This window comes from Belonocnema kinseyi, chromosome 6 (assembly GCF_010883055.1).
Source record: "Belonocnema kinseyi isolate 2016_QV_RU_SX_M_011 chromosome 6, B_treatae_v1, whole genome shotgun sequence".
Classification (NCBI taxonomy): domain Eukaryota; kingdom Metazoa; phylum Arthropoda; class Insecta; order Hymenoptera; family Cynipidae; genus Belonocnema; species Belonocnema kinseyi.
The window spans coordinates 67,090,619-67,106,574 of record NC_046662.1 but is presented as its reverse complement, the minus strand read 5'-3'; positions in this window follow the sequence as shown (position 1 = coordinate 67,106,574).

Here is a 15,956-nt window from a genome sequence, read left to right as displayed (position 1 = left end):
TTTCATGTTCATTTAACAACAAATGGCAATTTTCATTGTAAGTAACATAAAACATAGGATTTGTTGACGAATAACAAAAAATTATTTTATATATTCATTAATTCAATAAATGATACATTTTCTCTTCAACGCTTAAAAAAAAACTGATGTTGAATGACTATGCAAAAAAGCTTGAAATATTTGTCAAATGTCATTATGTTTTCGTCTCACTCTACTCTTGGTAATCTTTCGTCAAATATTTTTATTATTTACAGGAAGGTAAAATGTGGAGCATCAAAATAGAAGCAAAAACTAGGCTCCTATTTTGACTTTCCAAGCGGAAGATTTACACCTTTGTGCCCATTAGAGGGCCAAAGTAGGGGCAAAAATCGCAACCAAGAGGGTGCAAACGAAGCTATTAAAGAAAAAAATCTGAGAACAGAGACTTCAGAGGGAAGTTAGACTTTGTCCCTTATATCAAAGAATATAGCTTATTGCATTCAAATAATAATTATGACATTATGATAAAATTATTACAATCTAACACCATATACATTATTTCTTTGATGTTAAAATAAAAAGTTATATATTTTCTAAAGAAGAATTTCGAAGATTTGTAGGCAATTTTTTATATTAAGCCGAATTTGAAAGAACTTTACGAAAAATGGGTATCATTTTGTAAATATTTAGGACGAACGTTGACCATCTCAGACAGTTTATATTATTGACGAATTAAATTTTTTTAAAGCTTTTCAGAATTATTGAATAAGAGTCAGGAACATAAAAGTCTATTTTTATAATTTTAAAGAGCATTAGGATAATCAAAATTGTTGTATGAATCACATCCATTTTAAATCAGATAGGGCCCTACACTTAAAAAAGCAGAATCTTTTTTAAATTTTTTAATTTATCTGTTAAATCATCAGAGATTGTACCTTCCCGACGGTAGATCAACCCTCCAAACCATGAAGGCAGAAAATCTACACAATATCGATCAAGTTAAGAATCTTCAATAACAGAAAATGCTGAACGTCTTAATAAGACTAGATGGAAAATAATATTTTTAAATTAAAATTCGATTCCCAATGGAGTGAAGATGGAGTAGGATCTTTTTTTCAAGAAATAATTTCAAGCAGAATCTTTCGGGGACCAAATATTTGTTGTTTTTTTTTTCGAAGAAATTAGGCGATACGTATTCTTCCGATTTGGCAAAAAAAATTCTAAAATTTTATGCCTATTTGAATTTTGTGCTTTGTTATTTTAAAAAATTATAATATTTTCCATTAAACTCCCATAACTGTTGTCCTAATTTAAATATGTATTTTTATTTTAAAGCATCAAATGATTAAAAAATGTAAATAAGAAATTACATTTTTAGGGGAAAAAATTCTCCTGGTCTAAAAACGGTTCAGCCGGTATGATGCTGATAAGATGCCTTACTGGCGTTAGTAGAAACTTTCCGAAAATATTTTTACGAATAAAAAAGGTTGGGTTTTCCAGCAAATATATTTTTGAAATTTGAAGAAAATAATAAAAAAAAAGATTTTCTAGAAAAGCCCACCTTTTTTATTCTTCTACAATTTTTTAAAAAGTTTCTACTAATACTAGAAAAACAACACCATGCGGTTTAAACTATTTTTTAGGTCAAAAGAAACTTTTTTCCTTTAGGATGTAATTTCTCAAGTTTTTCGTAAACAATGAATAATATCACAAATGAATAATAGATACTTTTCATAGAACTTTTTGAGACGAGCAAACTTTTAGCTTCACATTTTTTCGTATCTGCCATTTTTTTCAAGTGTAGGTTCTCTGCTGATTTGAAATGAATTCTGTCTAGAGATTTCTGCGAAAATTTCAAATATTTTTATTATAAAAACTTCTGTAATATATTATCCTGTGCATTTTCTTTTTCAGACACTGCACTATAACTAAAGATTTGTGTAAAATTACAAAGTTTCGGAAAATTACATATTGTATTATTGTAAATATCACACACTTCACTGTGTGATTTTACAAAAGTATGTGAAATTGCATCCTCTAGCGATGTAAATAAAAGGACCCTAGAACAGCAGTGTAATATTACACACTCGATAAAAATAAAATTGCACGTTCTCTCGTAAGAACTTTACATTCAGAAGGGAAAATTCAGTCGCAGCGTGTAAAAATACCATGCGTCGGTAAAATCACTTTGCTGTGATTGAAAATTACATCGAGATTTTTAATTTGACCAAAGATCTTAAATTTTACTCTGGCAGAAACTGTAAAATTTTTGATATACAATTAATTTAAAATTTATAATAATTAATCATATAATATGTGAATACGAAAGCGTCTCTCGTGTTCGTTGTTTATCGATGCCTTCATCCTTCAATTTTGGAGCATTTTTATTGTGAGGAAATTGAGAGCTATGTTCAACTTTTTTGACAGCTTTCACACAAAAATAGACCGAATTCGAGCTATTCCTATTTTGCCTTTTATATTTTCTGCTATTGGAACGGAAAAAATGCGGTTATGAAAAACGTATATTTCATATTTTTGATATGGACTATTTAAACATAAAAAAATACCCATAGTATCTCACGTGTTTTAGGTAAATGGTAACGTGTCCGGCTTGTGTTTCTCAATCTCCATGAAATTCTACGAAGTTTGAGCTTCGAGTGTTCGAAACCTGTCGCTCTGATAAATTTTATTTTATTCTTTCACATAATGAATTTTACTTAATCTACTTAATTACTACTGTCTAACATTCTGTAAACTTTACATTTTTTGAACACTTTATTTTGAAATTGAATTAAGAAACACATTCGGCAGCCAGCGAGAACATTTCTCGTAAATCGAGGATGGAATCAACACATAGTTTAAAGTGAAAGATGTAATTATATTTTATTTATAAAAAGTAGTTTATCAGGCATTTAACATATTTTTATAAAAGGAAACGGTGAGGTCTTGTATACTACAGCAAACAATCAATGGAATCGATGCATGAGGAAATAACAAAAAATGGAACAAATACAAGTTGAAAAAAAGTGACGCTAATTTGTCCAATAATTTCTCAAATGCTGTACAAGAATATTATAGCCAACATGTTTTTTCGTATTGAACATATCTTGATTTTCTCATTTTTCGTCAGGCATTATTTGCTCTCTGCAATTAGTTTGTTTCTGTGTTTCATCTACTTAATTCCTACTGTCTAAAATTCTTTAAACTTTACGTTAATTTTTCCAATAATTTCTTAAAGGATGTACAAGAATATCATAGCCAACATGCTTTTTTATGAAGTCATTATAAGTTCCTATTAAAAAAATGATAAATATCATTTTTGAATTTTAAACCTAACTTGTTTGGAAAATAAATCCTTTTTTCAAATCACTTGGAAAATTGACAATAAAAAAAGGAACAATAAAATTTAGAGGATAAAATTTGGAGGTCACCTTTCGACATTAAACTATTGTTAAAGACTTAAGAAGAGTTAAAAATTTGGGTTAAAGGGATGCTTAAAATTAATCGATTTTCCCAACCTAATTGGACATGTTTTGGTTTGAATGACTATATTGTAGAATATATTATACTTTTAAAAAAATATTGTCGAACAATGATGAGAACAATAATAATTCTTAATTATTCTTAAATCTATTTAATTTTCTCATTATATTTGAGAGTGGACACATCTCATGACCTATTATTATAGGAAAATTATGTACAATCATGGAAATATAAAAAGAGATAATGCTGTTTCTATAAAAGTTTAATTGGTGCATTTTCAGAACTTAAAAAAAATAAAAAGAACGCGAAATCAATAAAAGAGATTATCCTCTGCTATAGGACTTCTAAATCCTAGAGGATTTCAAATTAATTTGTCGGAAGGATTTGTTAAATAAAAAAGTACAATTTAAACTTGGGTGCGTGTTCATTTACGACAAATCATTTTTGCTGCATCACCCCACACACACACACACGCGCGCGGGCGCGCGCGCACGCACACACACATGAGGTGTGTTCAAAAAGTAAGGTGACTTCAATTTTGCGGGCTACGTACATTCAAGTTTTAAATCTCTTGTTTTTTTATGTTGGTATACTCGTCACGATCATATGTTCACAGTTTTGACTATATAGCTCGTGTTGTTTTTCTGGCAGAGGCGTAAAAGGTTAGAAGGGTTTGGTGTGCTCGGTGATTTTCTTCTTTCGAAAAAAATGGAGCAAAGAGTTTGCATTAAATTTTGTGTGAAAAATGGAATCCAGTGCTCTAAAACTCTTGAAATGTTGACAGTTGCATACGGTGAGTCTACTCTGAGCAAGAAAAATGTGTATAAGTGGTACAAACTGTTCCAAGACGGCCGAGAGGATGTCGAAGACGAACCTCGCCCTGGGCGTCCCAGCACGTCAACAACAGATTAAAACGTTCAAGCAGTGGAAGAAATGGTGTTGAAAAATCCCCGAATTACCATCAGCGAAGTTGCTGAAGATGTTGGCATATCGGTTGGCTCATGCCATGTTATCTTTTCGAACATTTTGGGCATGAGACGTGTGTCAGCGAAATTTGTTCCAAAACTGCTTAATTTTGATCAAAAGATCCATCGCATGACCATCGCTCAGGAGATGTTGAATGAAGTCAATAATGATATTCACCGGATTTGGCCCCCAGTGACTTTTTTCTTTTCCCAAAACTGAAGAGACCCATGAAAGGACATCGATTTTCAACGATTGAAGAGATAAAAACTGCATCGCTGAAAGAACTCAAGGCTATACCACAAAATGATTATCAGAAGTGCTTCGATGATTGGAAAAAGCGTTGGCACAAGCGTATGATATCTGAGGGGGATTACTTTGAAGAGGACAACATAAATATTGAGGAATAAATGAATATTTTTTGAGAAAACCATAAAGTCATCTTATTTTTTGAACACACCTCGTATATATATATTGTACATCTATCTCACGGTCGTGAGACGTGGTTGTGGCTCACAGAATTAGTGATGATTATTGTTTTTTGATAGTGCAGTGAAATTGGAATATTATTCGTTTGTTATATTTTCTAAATGATTGAAAATGCCTAAGGCAAGTTCGGCACGTGTTCGGAGGCACCGAACACTAACCAGTATACGTCGAAACCTCCGTTAAGAAAATGAAAGTAATTAAGCTCTGGGGCTAATTGAAACCTAACCTCAAATAAAGTGATCAACAATTAAATTTTTTTAATCAATACGTGTGAAATTATTATAAATAGAAACGTAAGTGATCCGGAAGTTAACACTATCCAACCCGTTCAATTAATGAATTTGGAAGAAGGAGAAAATTTAGATCCACTTGAAAATGAATTTCCGGCTCATATCAACACAGTTTTAGGTAAAATCATTGTGTCAGTGAAAAGTTAATCATTTTATCAATGCTTTTATTATATTTTTTATATTGTTTTATACTATTTTATGCATTTATATTAATTTTTTATTAATTTAATGTGGAGTTAAAATGATAAAATCTGTTATAAAATATGTTAACTAATATTAGTCAAAATAGGTAATCTCCAAAAATAGTGATCTTGTCATAATAGAATATGTGATAAAATCAAAAGTGCATTTCAGATTTTTTAAAATAGTAAATTCATGATCAAAATACATGAAGGACACCTTTTCATTACATGAATTTCGGAATCAAGTAGTAGAATCAAAATACCAATCAATCCACTGCTCCCAATAAGAGATCCTTACTCAACTGCGCATGCGTTACACGCGACGTCTAATTGGTTGCTATTTGCGCGCAGTTTAAAATGCTAAAATACATTATTTCTATTCTTTATCATAAATAATGGCATTTCTACTTTTAAAAATGCCATTAGATAGAAATTCATGAATCTTGATAAAAAAAATAAAAATAAATTAAATACATATTCTGTACACAATCTAAAGGATAATTTTAATTCACAGAATACGTATTTGATTAATTTTTACTATTATGAAGATTCATTGATATCGATGTAATGGACATTTTTGTAAGTCGAAATGTTCTTATTTATAATAAACAATAAAAATAATATTTTTTAGCATCTTAAACTGCGCGTGAATAATAACTAACCAGATTCCGAGTGCGACGCATGTGTAGTGAAGCAAGACGCTTTCGTTGGGAGCACTGCATAAATATTTATGAAAAAAGTATAATTTTTCCTGTGAATGGTCAACGTAAGTACGTAAAAATCCAATTTTTCTAATTCTGTCACCTTACTTTCTTTCCTGCACTTGGCTAATGTGAATCTTGTATATTAACATCATCTTTTCTTCCACTTCCCTGTTGTAAATACTTGTAACAATTAAACCCCTAATATATATCTAATTTTACGATACTTAACATTTATTTTCGAATCATCTTAATTTTCGCCAGGAAAATTCGATGAAAATTCACAATCAGGTACTGATCCTGAAACTGAAAAGTATACAAACGATCGAAGTTTTAGGGTTCTACCTAAGAAATATTCTAAAACTCACGAAGCTTCACAAACGCCAAAAAAGTATCAAGTAAGTTGAGAAACAAATATTTGAAACTCAGCTTAGGGTAGCCGTTTTCATCCAAGACAAAAATTCCCGGTTTTTTCCAGGTTCGCAAACATTTTTCACGATCAATAAAATTAAAAAATTCGAACTATAAAGCTAAAAATTTTTCCATTTGCAGTAACAAAAAATAATCTACCAATTAAAGCACTCAAAATTAGACTCTTATATTTTAAACTTTTGAAATTGAATTGTAAGAGTTTTTTAATTAAAAAATTTGGGTATTCAATTGCTCAGTAATTTAAACGTAGAAATGAAAGGCTCTAACACTTTTCAATTGAACAATTTCGCATGAAATGCACATAAACTGCAAAATTAAGAATTTAAAAAAAATAATGAGTTCAAAGAGTCAGATTCAATTCTAAAAATATAAATTCACGTTATCATTTTCAAAGGTGTAAATTAAAGAATCAATGAATTTAAAAAAAATTTTTAATTATATTATTCTTAACGATTTTAAGCTAATTAAATTCACGTTATCATTTTCAAAGGTGTATATTAAAAGAATCAGTGAACTTTAAAATTTTTGAAATTATATTATTTTTAACAATTTCAAGCTAAATACGTTAAAAATTTAAAAATTTAATTTGTTTAACTTAATACTTCTTAAATTGGAGGTTACATTATTTTTATTCTAAATACTTTAAACATCCTTGTAAGGCTTCAAAATTTTATTTCAAAATCTTGAGAAATGTAGCAGTTGTTTTAAATTTATTCAACGTTAAACTTATTTTAAATTATTTTTAGAATTTTTAAATATCTTTTAAAATAAATAGAAAGTTCCCTATAACATTTAGAAACCCCTGGAAAATTCTTAAAACCTTCCACATTCTTTTTTAACAATCTTGGAAATCTTAAAATATTTTTGAATATTATTTTTCAAAAATATTCCAAACTGTAAAATTATTTTCAATTTTCCTACGAATCGTAACAAGAAGTTTTTATTCTTTTAAAACTTTTAAATCATTTGAAATCATTTCAAGCTTTAAATTAATTTTGAAACTTTTTAAAACATCTAAATACGTCTTAAAGTAATTCAATTTTTTCTATACAATTAATAAGTTTTCAATTGTTATTTGAACAACTAAATTCAACAATTTCACTTACAAATGTAACATTTTTTAAAAAAAGAACCATCAAAATTAAAATACTCGAAGTTTAAAAAGTCAGTTAATTTTTTCCACGTTAAAATCTGGAAATTCTGAATCTTGAGCGGATTTCGAATCGTTTTGCAAAGTGAATTATTGTTCCCTTTTAATACCTAAATTACATATTCATTATAAAAATAATTTATTTATATTCACTGTTAATAAAATACAAATCTTTTTTATACAAAATACTCAACTTCAAACGGTTTTAATTTTTAGTTTATTAAGTCCTCAAGACTGCATTTTGAAATTCTCTAAATTAAAAATAAAAACCTAAAATAAAAAATTTCTCAAGTAAACGATTTTTAAATTAAGCATTGTGAGCTGAATGATGTCATCATTGAAATCGATAACAATTCAATTTATTATTTAAAAAAATTTTGAAATCGAACTTAGGCAGATTTGTTTTTTAAATATTTACAAAATTTCCGGTAAAAAAATAAAATCACTGTCGTTTCCCGGATTTTCTCTACCTCAACAAATTCACAGCCATTTTCCGGTTTTCCAGTCCAGCGGCCAGCCTGATAGTTTTATAATTTATTTATTTTACTTTTTTTAGAAGCAGAAGCAGCAATCAGTGATAATTCCATGAGCGATGAAAACACAGAAACGACAGAGGAAGCGGCTCTAAGTCATATTGGAAGAATTATTGGAAATTCCAAAGATTCGGGTAGCGATCGAAAGCAGAGGACCCTACACTAAAAAACACTTTTTTTTAAGGTTCTAGTTACATAGAATTAACTTAAGGTTATTTTGATATTTAATAAATAATAATATTTATACCCGACTTGGACGTGTGTGTCATCCGCGATCTGGCCCCGACCAGGAATTCCGATATGGGCCCGACCCGACTTGGCCTGGCCCCGCCCGGGGCCAGATCAAAATTTCTGCAATAATAATTCTAAAGACTTGTTAAAATTTTATAATTCGTTGATTAAGTCTTAAGACTCATTACAAGTCTCTATAAAAGGTCGTTAAACTCATCAGAATATCGCAGTCTGTTTTGAAATTATAAGATCTGTTTATTTTTTGAGATCCTCCGGCATGAAAATGGTTATTATAAATTATTAATAATATATATTCGGTTCGGTTTTTATTCCTCTAGAATCAAACCGAAGGGCCTATGACAAAGCCACCGAACGCGTCCTCGGGTTGTGGATAGAGGGTCCCTGTACCAAGGGTTTCTGCTGAATATGGTTACAAAAATAAATAGGCAGTCGCGAACAATTGTCCAGGGGTAGTCTCGAAGGAACTAACCCCAAGCAGAGGTGTGAAAACCGTGCCGAAGGCTGAATGGCACCTGAGTGAGGTGTCTAGAACGGGGACTCTCGGATACCGGGCGATCTTTCAGAGTGCGCAGCCTTATCCTTGCATGCGGAGCTCTACAAGGATGGACGAACCCCTTTCCCTAGCTTCTCGTGGGAACAACAATGACAACACCAAACATAGTAGCAGTAAGTGCGGTTCAAAACAACATAACGCGCTGGGCTCCCGACAATGGGTCGGCAAACAATGCCGACCTCTCGAGAGCTGGGGGAGCCAATGAAAATGAATTTAATGCGATGGATCGGCGGAATCTCGGGACCTTTAGGCGGACGGAGCGACTGAATCACGACTTGCTACAGTGCTACGATACGAATGTGGCCCCTGAAGGGGGTCACGTAGCACGGTTGCATACTCTGTGGTGCGTGAAACACCCGGAGCTATCGCACTTTTCGCAGCAACCCATCTCGACTCTTCCGAGACTCTCCCGTTACTGTCGACAACACGCCAAAACCAGAGCAGGTCGAAGTATTTTGTAGAGAAATCTACGAAGTGCAGCATGTACTGGACGAAGACTCAGAGAATATAAACAGCTTTAAGGAGCTGTGTGATGCCCTCATAACACCTGATGAAGAATGCCTACCCATCACTACCGATTGAACCTGTGTGGCAAGAAATGTATGGATTGATTATCGGAAAGCTTTCGATTCGACCTCCCATAGACTTATCATCTGTCTTTTAGAAAGCTTAAAGGTTCATTCGCAAAACGTTAGGTGCATAGAGAGATTGATGTCGCTTTGGAAAACCAGATTTAATATCTTATCTGGAAAAAAGTCGTGTGACAACTACCAAGGTCGCCTTTCAGATACGTGTCTTTAAGGTCGATATCATGAACCCACTCCGCTTTGGCCTTACATTATTGGCAACATCTCTAGCACTTCGCCATTCCGACGATATACTAAGGAAATTGGAATGGAATTTGGGTTAGATAGATGCGCCAAGGTTTATTTGAAGCGAGAAAAACTTAATGGCATCCCTGAAGATCCTGAGGTCGTTAATAGAAGCGCTATACGGCACATCTGCGCTGGAGAGGCTTATACATACCTGGGCGTGCCACAGAGCCGCATTCAGGATGTAAGATCTATAAGGGATACTTTCCGAAGCAGATACAAACGTCTCATCCGACAGACTTGGTCTTCCGAACTGTCGGCGAGGAACAAAGTATCTGCAACGAACATACTTGCCGTCCCGGTACTACTCTATTCATTTGGGGTAGTTCCATGGACGAAGAACGTGCTCAGATTTCTTGATATCGGGACAAGAAAGGTTATGCACATGAACAAAAGCATGCATCTTAAGTCTTCCGTTCCACGACTGTATATCTCACGCCGTCAAGGGGGTCGCGGAATATTGAGTCTTGAATGTCTTCACAACAGAATTATTCTGGGTACAGCACATAGAGTTGCAAATGGAAGAGACCCTCTACTTAAAATGGTCAGGAATCACGAAGAAGTGGGCAAAGGAGCGTTTCTGTATGAAGCAGCGGAGGATGCTGCTGAAACACTCGAAATTAACTTCAGTATTAGGGGTGAGCAAAATGCATCAAATCTTATTTATCTGGAGGACTCACTCCTGAAAGCCCGGATTAAAAAAGCACAAGAGAAAAACTTTCGTGAACAGCTATTTGATAAGAGGATGCACGGTATTTTCCACAGAAATGTGGTGTATCAGTCACTGTCGTGTGATCTAACGTTTGCTTTCCTTAAATCGCCCGGATTGAAGTCTAGTACGGAGGGTTGCATTTTGGCATATCGTCGCCACATTTTGAGCCAAGACATTCTCGTTTACATCTTCAGGGCGTGCCATGCACACCCCGAGCATTTGGTACGCATACTACCTAGTTGTCCAAATCATGCGGTAACGACCTACATCCAAAGGCACAATGCGGCACTAAAAGTGCTTTATTATCATACATGTCACTCTTCCGGCATTAACCTTAATATCGCTCCTCTAAATGCTCCTAGGGAAATCGAGTCAATTGTCGAGAATGGGAAGTGCCGCATATACTGGAACTTTATATTCTCGACTATTGTTTCTATTGCATACTCGAGGCCACACATGGTACTTCTTGAATTCGAGAAGCGAACCATGTTCGTTATCGAATTTTCGGCACTAGCTGACAAGAACATCATAGCGAATGAGAATAAAACGAAAGAGAGGTACAAAGAACTTATAAGGGAGTTGCGACGATTGTAGCCGGAATATTCTGTTAAACTAATCGTCATTCTCATTGGCGCTCTTGGAGGTGCCAAGCTTTCACACTCTAATAGCCTGAAAAGTATCTCTGCGTGACAATAATATGCTAAAACACTTGCGGGAAAAATGCAGGAGGCGGTAGACCTTGGATCAGTCCGTGTTCTCAGGGTGTATGAAACTTTTGCCGGATCGTCGTAATGATTCCGTTACAGACTGTAAACTCTCACGGTCGTGAGACGTGGTTGTGGCTAATTTTACCGCGATTTCGCTAGGAGCGGGTGCAAATTTTCATATTAGCACCCGCTCCCGGCGAAATCCTGCGGTTGTCCTTATCACAAATTTTTAATATATGAATTATTAGAAATAGTATGTTGCAAAATCATAAACTACCAGAGCCAGAATATCACCTGAGGAAAACATGAGAGTACTTGTCAAACACATCACGTACTTTTTTCTGTTAAGAGTTTCAATTCGGAATTGATAGTGTACATCTAAATAAGACTTTTTTCTTTAGAATATAAATATCCAAATTGAATTACTTTACGAACAAAATATTTCTATTAAGTGAATGTAATAATTATTATCGCTCCTGTTTGATTTATGATAAACAGTCTCTTCATAAGCCTCTCTAACAAAATGACATAATCACCAAATTTCTTGAGAATATTCTGAAATGATAAAGTCTGTTATATTCTTATCATGTTGGTTTCACTTTCAATATTTTTATATGCGTCGAACCGACTCACTTAAAACTTTGATAAATCTCTTACATTTATAGATCATATAGAAGGTTACCATTAGATTATTATTCCTTCTTTATTTTGAAAAATTGTTTAAAATTTAAATTTATGGCGTACTCTTTGAGATCATATTGATTTGCTTCATAAATGGCCCAGGATTTCGAGACGTTACCCTGAAATTCTTAAGTGAAAGAAACTCTGGAATTTATAAATACATAATATCGTCTGGTTTTTAGTTCAGCTTAATTCTGAATTATTAAACAAGAAAATTAAGGATTGGAATCATTATGTCTAAAACTGTATCAATGTACTCTGTACATTAGGGTGGCTAAAACTCATTTATTTTTTAGGACATCGATCCCCCCATTTAATTCCGAATCCAAAACACAAATTATTATTTTTATTTCAACAGGAGCATGGGGAAATATCAGTTTTTTTAGTTTTTGGAATAATTTCTCAGGGTGTGGTAAAATGTGACAGAAAAGTATAGTGGCTTGTAGAGAATTTTCCAACGAAGAATTTCATGTATTGAACATATAGGTTTTAATCTCCTAACACACCCCTACGAGTTCCTGAAAACTACCCTTGAAAAAAAATGCCAAAGCTTCATGAAGTTGTCCTTTTGGGCACTCTATTTTCGTTTTTTTACTTAAAATTATTTATATTAGCCTGTTGGAATATTTATCAACATGCTTTAGTTAATTTTCAACTATTTAAACAAAAAGAAAATCGTTTTGGAATGAAATTATGGGGGGGGGGGGTCGTTGCCCTCTGTCATAAAATCAAAATTTTCCATGCATTTTTGGACGACCCTGGTGCTAATCTATTAAAATAATAAGGAGTTGGTATTGTAAAATTGTAAAAGTTACGCAGCCTGCCTCGATTTAACGTAATTTCTTTCAGATTTTTTTGAAAAGATTCAAGTACAATTATAATTTTTTATACGCATTAAATGGCAATCGATCAATGACCTCAAAATTAATTATACATATTTTGGGTTCTGATGCGGTAATACTCATTATAGTTCTCCTTTAGATTATCGGAATTTGTTTCTGTTGTACATTTTTCTAATTTCTCATGAAAAATACCGATTCTTTAGGAAACTATTTAAAAATGATTTTCCTTGAACGATCAGGAACTAGAGTGTTTGATTATCCAAGATATTTCCTTAATGAATAGCAAAAAACAATTAGTTGCTTAGTGAAAATATGAAAACTTATTCAAGACTGTATATAATAATTTTAAAAAGTGTATAAAAGTGTTAGGAGTAAAAAATGAACAAATTTAATAAAATTTCTTGATCGCATCTAATTTTTCATTGCATTAAAACAATAAGAAGGCCAAATTCTCAAATCAATAACATCACAATGTATCAATGAGCTGTAAATACATTATGCATATTCAAGGTCCTAATCAGATAATTTTCAAATGAATTATATTTCTGGTTGTCCACATTTTTTACGATGGTATGTTTTTCTAGTTTTATATGGAAAATTGCAATGATTGAAAGAAGTATACACTTTTAACAAATATTTTGCTTAAATATACAAAGTTGCATTTTGTGTCAAAGATTGTTTAATTATTTTGTAAATAAATCAATTACGGTCATTGAGGGATTTTATTTATGACAATTGATGTAGGTAATGAAGCAAGATACTTTATTAACAATAAACAATGTCTACACGATTTTCTGTTAAAAATTTCAATTTTTCAACAAAAATTTACAAGAATAACTTGATATAAACAATGTACAAACTTAAAATTTTTCCCAGCTAATTACTCTTAGGTACAACTGTGCCTTATGAAAAATTTCAATGTTTTTTTAACTATCTGAATAAATATTTCTTCAAAACACTAATCAGATTTGAAGGATCTAGACCTTCAAGTCGAAGAAATAATTTCCATAAATGTACGAAATATATATTTTAATCAAGAAGATACAGCAAAAGAATGCATTTCTATGAATCAGTAGAAGATATATTTTTGGTTTAAATAAAAAGTAGTACTGTGAAAGAATGTTTTCTTGATACTGAAAAATAGGATTCAAGTAATTTCATTTTCTTGTTTTACATTTTTTACATTTTCATCCTGACAAGAAGGTATTAGTTTTATATAAAATTTAACTTTGTCGGTTTTCACCAAATCTCCACGTTTTGAGACCCCCTGAGTCGAAAAAATCGATTTTTAATAAGGTGTCTGTCAGTCTTTTAAAAGATTGATAAGATTTGATTCTTCTTTGGCACACTTGATTAAGGTCTAAAAAGAAAAAAACGAGTTCGTGAACCAGCTACTTTGGAAGAAAATTCAAAAACTGAGCGCATTTTCAAAATATTTGAGACCTTTTTTTTAAGATTTACAAATTCCTATGCACGGCTATTCATAGAACTGGGAAACAATTTATTCTAATGACTATTTCGAAAAAAAGAAAATTATCAGAGTTATAGCATTTTGAATCTCCAAAAACAAAACGAAAATGAACATTTTAAGCCAAACAACGTAAGACATAAAAACAAAGTGAAGAGAAGAAAAACGTGGAATTTTGAGAGCCCTATAAGAATATCATAACAACTTTTTGAATTATGTCCAAAAGTTGAAAACTCAAATTTTGATCGTGCAAAAATGATGAAAAATTCAAAATTCTATTTGGCGGTCAAACTATGCAAGATACAAAAAAATGAATTAACTAAACTTGAGTGCCCTGAAGAGATGTCCAAATTTATTTTGAATCACTTTTTGATAAGACGTGAAGTTTTAGATTTTAGTCGTAAAAAAGAACATTAAAAATAAAAAATTAAAGTTTTGGACAAACTACACAAGCCATGAAAAAATTAAATAGACAAAAGTTGCTCTGAAGTGCTCTAAAAAATTGCGCAAAATTCATGAATTGTTATCAACTATCCTAGTATAAGGAACAATAACTATACTGACGATTCGATCATTTGTTCAAACAATATAATTAAATAAACTCTGCCATCTAGCAAAGGTAGAAACTTTTGCCGAGGCACGAGTGACCCATCTTTACCTTTTAAGAATTAAAAACATGAAAAAAATAAATTTCTGGAAAATGCACATACGAGACGAAAAAGAATTTAAAAGACAAAAGACAATTCGTAACAAATTTGAAGATCTTTTCCAAATGAATATTATTTGTCTCCATCCCTTTTTTCGTAGTTTGCATAGTATTCTTGCAAAATGGAGTTTTGAATGTATCATTATTTTTTATACTGTCAAAATTTGAATTAATTTTTTTTTTTTAATTCAGAAACATGTTTTGATAATCTTATAGGACACTAAAAGAGCGAAGTTTTTGATTATTTTCATATAGTGCTCTTTGGCTTTAAATTTTCATTTTCGCTTTTTTTCGAATTTTTAAATGCTATGACCCTGGTAATTTTTTCCCCAATTAAAATAACTAGCATTAATTGTTCATATTTTTTAATAATGTGCGTAGCTGTACAGAGAATTTTCAAATATTGAAAAAAGTGGTCTCAAAAATTTACAAAATGCGCTCACATTTTGAATTTTACCCAAAATAGTTGGCTAACGAACTTGACCTTCATTTTAAGACACTAAAAGAGTATACGAAAGGAAAATCCAATCAGTCAATTTTTTCGAAAGTAATCGTGCTTATAAACTAAAAATCTAAAGACACACGAACATACAGATAAATTTGTAAAAACCGGTTTCTCGGATTCAGGGGTCTTAAAACGTAAACATTTAACAAAAATTGGAGGGAGTGGCTCAAATTTGACACAAGTTTAATACATTCTCAGATGATAATGTAAAAATTACAATTCTTGACAATATTTTTATATAAGACGACATAGCTTTTATAGGTTTTAACTTTTGATGACGTGTATTAGTCCCTTTAATGCATCTATTCCTCATGTTCTAATTTTATTGCTTTTTGTTGGACAAAGGAGGGTTCCGATTATACGAGGGTGGATTGATAAGTTTCCGGCCTGACCAAGAAAAACAACGTTTTTAAGAATTTTTTTTTTATTTCTCAACATAATCTCCTCCAAGGCTGA